This window comes from Triticum dicoccoides, chromosome 2B (assembly GCF_002162155.2).
Source record: "Triticum dicoccoides isolate Atlit2015 ecotype Zavitan chromosome 2B, WEW_v2.0, whole genome shotgun sequence".
In the NCBI taxonomy this organism is placed as follows: domain Eukaryota; kingdom Viridiplantae; phylum Streptophyta; class Magnoliopsida; order Poales; family Poaceae; genus Triticum; species Triticum dicoccoides.
This window is the reverse complement of record NC_041383.1, coordinates 86,981,170-86,992,296: the sequence shown is the minus strand read 5'-3', so window position 1 is coordinate 86,992,296 and position 11,127 is coordinate 86,981,170.

Genomic DNA, 11,127 nt, shown 5'->3' with positions numbered 1-11,127 from the left:
GCGATGAGGGGCGGGGCGGCGACGATCGGGGCAGGGCGGCGCGACGGAGGGAGGAAACAGAGGGAAGAACAGAGGGAAACTGAATTTTTTCAAGTGTTGTATATATAGGATGGACCTTTAGTACCGGTTGGAGCCACCAACCAGTACTAAAGGTCTGTTTTGGCCAGGCCAAGCGGCGGGAAGCGCACCCCCTTTAGTACCGGGTGGTGGCTCCAACCGGTACTAAAGACCCCCCCCCTTTAGTACCGGTTGGTGCCACCACCCGGTACTAAAGGGGGTGCGCTGGCTCCAGGCGGTGCGCAAGTTTAGTCCCACCTCGCTAGCCGAGAGGCTACCGCACTAGTTTATAAGCTCCAGTGCGGTAGCTCTCTCGAGCTCCTCTCCTAGTCAGGCCTACTGGGCCTACCTGTCCTCTTCGCCCAGTGGGCCTACTGGGCCTTTGCGGGCCTGCATCCTGGCCCAACAAAAGATTGTGTTCCTAGTCGTATGCAGGCCGCTTTGGCCTAGTAGGTGGGCTTTTTTATTTTCTAATTTTTTCGCTTTATTTATTTTTGTTTTATTTATTTTTGAGTTGTTTTTTGCTGTATTTGGAGTTTCTTTCTGAATATTTTTGCTTTAGGTACAAAAAATTATAAACTTTCTGTTAGTGCCGGTAGTTTTCAAATTTGAATAGTTTAAATTTTAAATTATTTGAAATTTGTGTGAATCACTAGTTTGTGAATAACTTAACTTTGAAAAAAGTTTTTTCAGTGATTCTTTTTTCTTATGTTTAATATTAGTGTGTTTTATCATTATATTCAAATTGGTAATGCTTAGGTTATTTAAAAAATGAAATTCCTTTGTAACAGTTCAGTTTTCGTCGGAAACCCTGATACTTCGAAAGAGATTGTCCATTTTGTACACGAAGTGCATCCAGTTTTTGGCGCAACCCTCTCTACTTTCTTGCACATGCTATTTGTATGAAATTATGATACCATGCCAACTTTCAACCTTTTCTGAGTTCATTTATGGTTTTCAATTTCAGGGTCATTTAGCTGGAAAAAATCAGTAAATGCATGAAAAGAATTTGTTTGCACATAAAATTTCTTCGTGTTTCAAATGCCAAAACACATAATTACCCTAACTATTACAGACATTCCCTCCTGGGTGTGAAACACAGAAGAAAGTGATGATAGTGAAGCCGATCACATCCCAGATCTTTGGGTGTGAAACTTTTTCTTCGCGCTGTCCCTTTGCGCCGTAGCCATGGAAAATCTTCATCGTTTAACTGGATGCTCGGGTCAATATTCACTGTGAATGGAGCAATTTCATCAAACTTTTCATAATCTTCTGACATGTCTGTCTTGTCATCCACTCCCACGATGTTTCTTTTTCCTGAAAGAACTATGTGGCGCTTTGGCTCATCGTATGATCCATTCGCTTCCTTATCTTTTCTTTTTCTCGGCCTGGTAGACATGTATTTCACATAAAAAACATGTGCCACATCATTGGCTAGGACGAATGGTTCGTCTGCATACGCAAGATTGTTGAGATCCACTGTTGTCATTCCGTACTGTGGGTCTTCCGTTACCCCGCCTCGTGTCATATTGACCCATTTGCACCAAAACAAAGGGACCTTCAAATCACCTGATCCATAATTAAGTTCCCATATGTCCTCTATGTAACCATAATATGTTTCATTTCCCGTGTTGGTTGTTGCATCAAAGCGGACACCACTGTTTTGGTTGGTGCTCTTCTTATCTTGGGCGATCGTGTAAAATGTATTCCCATTTATCTGGTACCCTTTGAAAGTCATTATATTCGAAGATGGTAACTGGGACAGCGAGTACATATCATTTTGAATATCGCCATCATTCAGGGCACATTTCTGCAACCAACCGGCGAAAGTCCTCGTTTGTTCGCGTGTAATCCAGTCGTCAGACTTCTCCGGGTGTTTGGACTGTAGAAAATTCTTGTGTTCCTCCATATACAGAGCCACCAAGGCGGAATTCTGTAGAACTGTGTAGTGTGCTTCAGTAAGAGAATGCCCGTCCATACATATTATTTGATGCCCTCCTAGCGTGCCTTTTCCTTCCAGTCTGCCCTTATGCCGCGATTCAGGAACACCAATCGGCTTAAGGTCAGGAATGAAGTCAATACAAAACTCAATGACCTCCTCATTTTCATGGCCCTTCGAGATGCTTCCTTCTGGCCTAGCACGGTTATGAACATATTTCTTCAAGACTCCCATGAACCTTTCAAAGGGGAACATATTGTGTAGAAATACAGGACCCAAAACGTTAATCTCTTCGCAAAGGTGAACTAGGACGTGCGTCATGATGCTGAAGAAGGATGGTGGGAACACCAACTCGAAACTGACAAGACATTGCACCAAATCATTCTGTAACCTTGGTATGATTTCTGGATCGATTACCTTCTGAGAGATTGCATTGAGGAATGCACATAGCTTCACAATGGCTAATCGAATGTTTTCCGGTAGAAGCCCCCTCAATGCAACTGGAAGGAGTTTCGTCATAATCACGTGGCAGTCATGAGACTTTAGGTTCTGGAACTTTTTCTCTGCCATATTTATTATTCCCTTTATATTCGACGAGAAGCCAGGCGGTACCTTCACGCTGAGCAGGCATTCGAAGAAGATTTCCTTCTCTTCTTTGGTAAGAGCATAGCTGGCCTGACCCTGATGTATGCCGTCTTTTCCGTGCATACGTTGCTGGTCCTCCCGTGCCTCTGGTGTATCTTTTGTCTTCCCATACACGCCCAAAAAGCCAAGCTGGGTCACGTAAAGATTCTTCATCACGTGCATCACGTCGATTGCGGAGCGGACCTCTACGTCTTTCCAATATGGCAGGTCCCAAAATATAGATTTCTTCTTCCACATGGGTGCGCGTCCGTCAGCGTCCTTCGGAACAGGTTTTCCGCCAGGACCCTTTCCAAAGATTACCTCCAAATCCTTGACCATATCATGTACATCAGCACCAGTACGGTGGCGAGGCTTCGTCCGGTGATCCGCCTCACCTTTGAAATGCTTGCCTTTCTTTCTTACGGGATGCCTTGTCGGAAGAAATCGACGATGTCCCTGGTACACATTCTTCCTACAACTATCCAAATATATATTGTCGATATCATCCAAACAGTGCGTGCATCCGCGGTATCCCTTGTTTGTCTGTCCTGAAAGGTTACTGAGAGCAGGCTAATCATTGATGGTCACGAACAGCAACGCCTTGAGGTCAAATTCTTCCTGTCCGTGCTCATCCCACGCACGTACACCTATTCCATTCCACAGCTGTAATAGTTCTTCAACTAATGGCCTTAGGTACACATCAATGTCGTTGTCGGGTTGCTTAGGACCTTGGATGAGCACTGGCATCATAATGAACTTCCGCTTCATGCACAACCAAGGAGGAAGGTTATACAAACATAGAGTCACAGGCCACGTGCTATGGTTGCTGCTCTGCTCCCCAAAAGGATTAATGTCATCTGCGCTTAGACCAAACCATACGTTCCTTGGGTCACCTGCAAACTCCTCCCAGTACTTTCTCTCGATTTTTCTCCACTGCGAACCGTCAGTGGGTACTCTCAACTTTCTGTCTTTCTTACGGTCTTCTGCGTGCCACCGCATCGCCTTCGCATGCTCTTCATTTTGGAACAAACGTTTCAACCGTGGTATTATAGGAGCATACCACATCACCTTGGCAAGAATCTTCTTCCTGGGGCGCTCGCCCTCGACATCACCAGGGTCATCGCGACTGATCTTATAACGCAATGCACCGCATACCGGGCAAGCGTTCAAATCCTCGTACTCACCGCGGTAGAGGATGCAGTCATTAGGGCAGCATGCATCTTTTGCACCTCTAACCCTAGAGGGCAGACAGCCTTCTTTGCTTCATACGTACTCTCGGGCAATTCGTTGTCCTTTAGAAGCATATTCTTTATCATTACCAGCAACTTTCCAAATCCCATGTCAGATACACCATTCTCTGCCTTCCATTGCAGTAATTCAAGTGTGGTGCCCAACTTTTTTTTGTCACCTTCACAATTCGGGTACAATAATTTCTTGTGATCCTCTAACATGCCCTGCAACTTCGTCCTCTCCAGATCACTTGCGCAGTTTCTCTTTGCATCGGCAATGGCCCGACCTAGATCATCAGCGGGCTCATCTGATGCCTCCTCTTCAGCTTCTTCCCGCATTGCCGGCTCAGCTTCTTCCCCCATTGTTGTATCATCGTATTCAGGGAACCCATGGCCAGGATAGCCGTCGTCGTCCTCTTCTTCTTCATTGTCTTCCATCATAACCCTTATTTCTCCGTGCTTGGTCCAAACATTATAGTGGGGCATGAAACCGGACTTAAATAGGTGGACGTGAATGGTTTTTTTATAGAGTAACTGTGACCATTCTTACAGCTAGCACATGGACAAGGCATAAAACCATCCGCCCGCTTGTTTGCCTCAGCGGCCCGCAGAAAAGTATGCACGCCATTAATGAACTCGGGAGAGCATCGGTCATCATACATCCATTGTCGGCTCATCTTCATTACACAACACCAAATAGACCAAATTAATACAAGTTCATACATAAAGTTCATACATAAAGTTCATATACAACACTTAATTAAATGCAACATACAAATAACTCTCTAGCTAAAGAATTTAAATGCAACAACAAATACGATGAAGATCGCAACTAAGGTAACAATTGATCCAACAGCATAATGATACCAAGCCACACTATCAATGGCATATTTTCTAATCTTTCTAATCTTCAACCTCATTTTCTCCATCTTGATCTTGTGATCATCGACGACATCGGCAGCATGCAACTCCAATTCCATCTTCTCCCCCTCAATTCTTTTCAATTTTTCTTTCAAATACTTGTTTTCTATTTCAACTAAATTTAACCTCTCGACAATAGGGTCGGTTGGAATTTCCGGTTCACATACCTCCTAGATAAAAATATCTATGTCAACTTGATGGGCATAATTTGTCATAAACACGAAATGCAACAACTAGTTTTAAAAGAGAATATACCACATCCGAATCATAACAAGGACGAGGGCCGACGAGGACGGATATCAAAACCATGGCACTATGTATAACAAACAACGTACGGGTAAGATAATTATACGAGTAACTATATATCCAAATCACATAAACATCAATTTGGTAATATAAAACATTCATGAACAAGAGCCTCACCAGAAGTTGGTGCCGGCGACGGGACGGTGCGGGCGATCGACGGTGGTTACGACGGAGATTTAGCGATGGGACGGTGCGGGCGATCGACGGTGGTTACGACGGAGATTTAGAAGGCACTAAGTAAACCACACCTACATATGCAAACTAAGTGTTATTTTTGACCTCAAATTGCATATAAATCAAATACTAGCAAATATAATTATTCCTCCCAAATTAATCACTATACAAAGCATTGCAAGAGCTAATCTAGCAATGAGAGTTGAAAGGACAAAGTTGCTAACCTTTGTGATCATTTGAATGGATGGGGGCCTTCAAATCTTGACAAATTTTGGGCAAAATTTGTGAGGAGCTCGAGGAGAGAGGGGGAAGAACAGAGGAAGTGAGGGAAAAGGGGAAGAACAGAGTGGCTCGGGGGGACGAAGGGTTTATGTACGTCGACCTTTAGTACCGGTTCGTGACACGAACCGGTACTAAAGGTGCTGGACGGGCCCCAGACTGACAACACCCTACCACCACCCTCTTTAGTACCGGTTCGTGGCACGAACCGGTACTATAGGTTCGCCACGAACCGGTACTAATGAGAACGGCCGGCTAGCCATTGAAACCGGCACTAATGGACACATTAGTGCCGGCTCAAAACCAAACCGGCACTAATGTGTCTCATATTAGGTCCTTTTTCTACTAGTGTCAGACGAACCGGGACCAATGGCCCACGTGGCCCGGCCGGCCCCCGGGGCTCACGAACCGGGTCCAATGCCCCCATGGGTCCCGGTTCTGGATTGAACCGGAACTAATGGGCTGACCTGGCCTGGACCATTGCCCCCTTTTCTACTAGTGCGTACTCGTACAAAGGCGAGTCACCTGAAAGCAGATACTAGAAAGGACTCCCGTCCGCGTCGCTCCCTAGTCGCCGCCGTCCCCACTCCTCCTGTCCGCCGTCGTCGGAGGAGGGCAGCGGGCAAAGTCCAGCCTGGTGGCCCTCGTCTTCTCGTCTCCATGGGAGATCTCTGGCCTGGAGCGCAGCTGCGGCCCTAGACGTTAGCCATGTGCAAGGCGGAGCTGGGATCCGCGCTGCCGCGGCCTCGGGATGGTGATGGTCGGGCTGCCAGTGGCTGCAAGGGAAGCCGACAATGGTCCGACGGCGGTGCTGTGAATGTGATCACGGTGCCCTCATTCTTCAGGGCACCTACCGAGTCGGGTCGGCTGTGGCCCGTGTTGGGGAGGTGGTGGCCGCTGCCACGTGGTAGGATGGTAAGCGGTGGCTGGACAGGTGGAAATCTGGCACGTCGCTCGGGAAGGGGAGGCGAGACTGCCGGTGAAAACTGAGCCGAATTTGGTCATGGCAAATAATGGAGATGGGGTTTTTAATTTTGAAAAAATAATAATTTCTAACCCCATCGAAATATGCGAACTTTCAGAAATTTCGCATATTTCAGATTTGCGGATATCAAATTGAGCTTCATTTTATTGAATTCTATAATAATTTAAATTTATTTGAAAATCCATTTGAATATGCATCGAAATTTCGAGGTTAAAAATATTTCGGACCCCACTGAAATATGCGAAAATTCAGAAATTTCATTGAAAATTCGTTGAAAATTTTAACCCCGCCGTCTACGTGTCATTACTCTGATGAAGGCATCATCATTACATGTCTTCTCTCCTCGCTTGAGCTACTCTGGGTGAAACACTAGATTAAATGATGGTGATGCTTGATGTCGTTCTTCCTCCTGAGGGCGTCGTTTTGGAGCAGTCATAAAGGGATTAGGAGGTGGATCAGCGTCGTATATACCACATCGACGACGACGAGTCTCGGCGGCAATGATGCAACGGAGTCTCAGCGACAGATGTGTCTGAATGGATGAGCGCAGGGTGGTGGTGCTATTTGGCGGGATCGACGCCGGCCTGACAAGGATGATTGGGGGAGACTTGTATGAGATCACACATTACGTGAGCATGAGATCAACATCCATGTGGGGGTATGTCTATAACTCCAAAACAATTCAGCTCAAAACTTGATGTACATTTGAAGATTCAAAAAAGACATATTCGAATGTGAATAGTGACAGCTTTGAGTGAATAGCACTTTAACACTATTCACATCCATTTTTGTCTTTTTTTTGTTTGTATTAATGTAGGTCGAATTAGGAGCTAACACATTTTGAGGTTGAATATCAATCTTTAATATTTCTCTACAAATGTTTTGAGAATGTTTGAACATATAGATTTTTTTTCAAAAAAAAAGATCTCATTGATCTCACCTAATGTGTATCTCTAACCTGAAGATGGATCCACTGTTGGATGGTGACGACTTCTGAAGCGCGTGTATTTAATGTGTGCTAAGGCTCTGTTGGATCGGATGTGTACTTCCGGTATGCCATGCACGCGACTCGGTGATGACCCCAGTTCTAGATGATGAGGCATTGTGATGGCAACCCTTATTGTCAAGTTTGTTGGTGTGAAATAATGGTTTCGAATTATTTGCTATATATTTTTGTCAAATCTTTGTTAAATAATAATAATTTAATAAAAGCAGTTGTGTGCATCTTTTAAGGAGATATCGGGGTTCCGAGCTCGTTTTCTAAAAATGAACGTACTCCTATGACGATGGTGGCAGGTGATCAATTCCATGGTTGTGCCAACAACTACAACTAATCGATCCCGTCACAAGGAGACGCCTGCCTTATCTCTCGCTTCTTTAAATTGATGATGAGCTCAAAGAGTAATATCCAAAATAATGTTCCTATTAACTAATATAAGTTAGTCTCTTTGACACTTACAAAGGATTGTAAGAAGCACCTCCGGCCAAATACCATCATAGGAAATTGACGTGGGAGCCCGGAGTGATCTCTAGGTGTTGCCAAATCCGCTCGTGTGACACTCCAAAAATTTTGTGATTTTTATTTTCAGATAGAGCCTTGCTTGGTTTTGAAAGAAGGTCATTTAAACCCTTCCTAAAAACCATCTTCTAAGTTTGCCCTCTCAGAAATCTTTTTTCTTGAATTTAGTTTCTTTTAAAAAGAAAACCCTTTTGAGTTTTGGGTTTTCATTTGGATTTTGATCCACTCTGGTTTACCATGCCTCCTATGGTAAAACTCCCCCAAAAACCCCTCCTCCCACTTTGATGCAACCCAAACATTCTGTCCAAACTAATAAAATCCATTTTTGGATTTTATTCCAATTATTTCTCTTTCCAAAATAATTCTGTCTTTTCTTTTGAGCCTAGGTGATTTGCAAAGCAAGTACCCTAATGCTTTTGATTCTTGACCCCAACTCAACATCCCTGGATAGTCCTTTGTACCCACAACCCAGAACCATCTTGAATCACTCTTCTTCCTTTCAAATATTTCAAATTACACTCACTGCAAGTTTGGACCAGATTTGCCAAATTTGGTGAAATTCATATCTACACTTCTCCAAAAATTCCACCAAAATTCAGGCAACCTCTAGTTGCAATGAGAGACCACTCCACCAAAAATCAGCTTAAGGAAAAAATCCCTAGATGCCAGAATCATTCTGTCGAACACCTTGCATGCACTAGTACTGTTCACATTCAGTAAATTCAGAGTTCAGTGTCGTTCTCCGTCAGTAACTTCAGTCACATGTCCACAGTGCCCTTGGCACGTTGCTCGCAGCCTGGCCTGCTTGTCCGGAGCTCCACACGCGCGCTTGGCGCCTTCCTGGCGTCGGTGGCGCCCTGGCCCGCCTGCGCCGGCGTGCTTTGTGGTGGCCGAAACACCGTAACAGCCAACAGGGAGCAAAACGGCGGCTCACCGCCGTTCGGCGCCGCCCAAACCTCCTGGTGGCTCCGCGTGGCCATCTCCTTGCCAGCGCACGCATGCAGCACCGTCGCCGTGGCTTGGCACGCGCAGAGCGCGCTCTCTGCCATCGACGGGCCGTGCGGCCGTTCCGTCGAGGGCAGGCCGTAAACCTCCCTCCCGTGCTGAGCTGGACCCTAAAATGGCACCACTACTCCACCTAGGCGATGCTCAAGCTCCTAAGCCAACCGTCCAGCCACAGCGCCGCTGTAATCAACTCGCGGACTTATCCGTTCACGGCAACCGACTCAGGCCGGCTATATATAGCACCCCCGAGCTTGCTCTCGCCCCCGCGCGACTCCACCACCTCATTAGACCCCGCCTAGCCACTAGAGGAGCCTCAAGGGCCCTTCTTCCCCGACTCCGGACGCCCCGTTCCGCCTCGGCCTCCACCTCGATTCGCTCCGGTGAGCCCGTCTCCGACGCCCTAACTTCGTCAGCAACCCTCTCGAGCAACTAGGAGACTAACCCCCACTCCTATTTGATCCTCGCAGCTCCCTCCGGCGAGATCCCCGACTGCCCGACATCGACACAGGGCTCGCCATCGACACAGGGCTCGCCGGCGACCACCACCACCACCCACAGACGCGGAACGGTGCGCTGATCTCAAAGGTAACCCCCGATCACCTTGCCTCGCCGTGGATCGCCGCCGGCGACCACCGCACCTCTCGGGCGTCGTCGCGCTTTGTTTCTCCGTTTGAAATTTCAAACCCGACAGGTGGAGCCCGCCTGTCAACCTCACAGCCGCTTATTTTAAACAAAACGTTCTCCTGGACTTTTCCACAGAGCCCCCTGGAAACTTTCTGTTTCATTACAGATGGGTCCTTGGACCAAAACTCTTATAACTTTTAATCAGAAAATTATTTTTGATTGATTCCTTTTCTGTCATCTTTATTTTTCTGTCTAGTTTTTTGTCATATTTATTTGAAAAATATTTGGAACACTTTTCTGTACACTCATGGTATTTACGTTGCGTACGTATTTTTCTTATACCGTAGATACCGGAGGAGGTGACGGAGCTGCAAACTTCACACAGTTAAACTCCGACTACTCCGAACCAGGCAAGCATGTTTGAACTCTTGATATGATGGGTGTTGTTGCATGTTTGCATTTTAGTATAGTCATGGCATGTTTATGAACATCACTTTGAATGTCATATTCCATGCACATAGGCGGAAAGTAAGTTTCGGAAAGCATTACGTTGTTGGATACATATTTGCATAGCCATGTGTTGGCATGAGGATGGGTAAGATGGCAGTGTTGTGACATGCCATTCTTATGCCAGATTATTTGACTTCCGTGTCATCGTGAAACAAACCACATTTCCATTCATTCCTTCCTTTACTGTCACATGTTTTCCGAAAGGAATATGGCATAGTAAGTTGCAATTTTTCCTGGTACACACCAAATAGAGAGGCCGGGATGAGGGTTCCATGGCCCTGGATTAAAGCCCGTCATATGGTCAGGGGGCATGGGTGTTTCCGGTTGGGACCGAGAGGGGGGCACCCCTTAGAGCGCGCGTATAGAAATTTGATCCCATGCTATTCGAGGTTGTGGCCTCCCCGTCTCAAGGTTTTTCTTGGACGTTGTCCAGGGTGATTCCTGGCATCGTGAGGTGAAATGGGTGTGTACTAGTTAAATGTGTTTCTACTAAAATACCGTAAACGGAACTAGTCCTTCGTGACTACGGAAATCCGTTGGCTGTGGTCAGTTCATCCAACTCTGCAGAGTCTCAAATCTTTCAATTATCTTGTACTTTGTTCAAGTACTATATTCATCTTATCTTGTCAGATATCAGCCTCACTGAAAAAACTCCGGTGGGATTTATGTGTGATAAATCCGGTTAAAAGATTATTCTTGTGGATGGACTAACCTTGTTATTTACATTTATTACAAGTCCTGTCTGCGATGTCGCTCAGACGTCCGACGGTGGCATACCTGTTATTTACTTTTGTTATAGGCCCTGTCTGTGATGTCGCTCAGACATCCGACGGTGGCATTCTTGTATTTACATTTATCATAGGCCCTGTCTGTGACGTCGCTCTGATGTCCGACGGTGGCATTTCTTTTATAAGCCCTGTCTGTGACGTCGCTCAGATGTCCGACGGTGGCATTT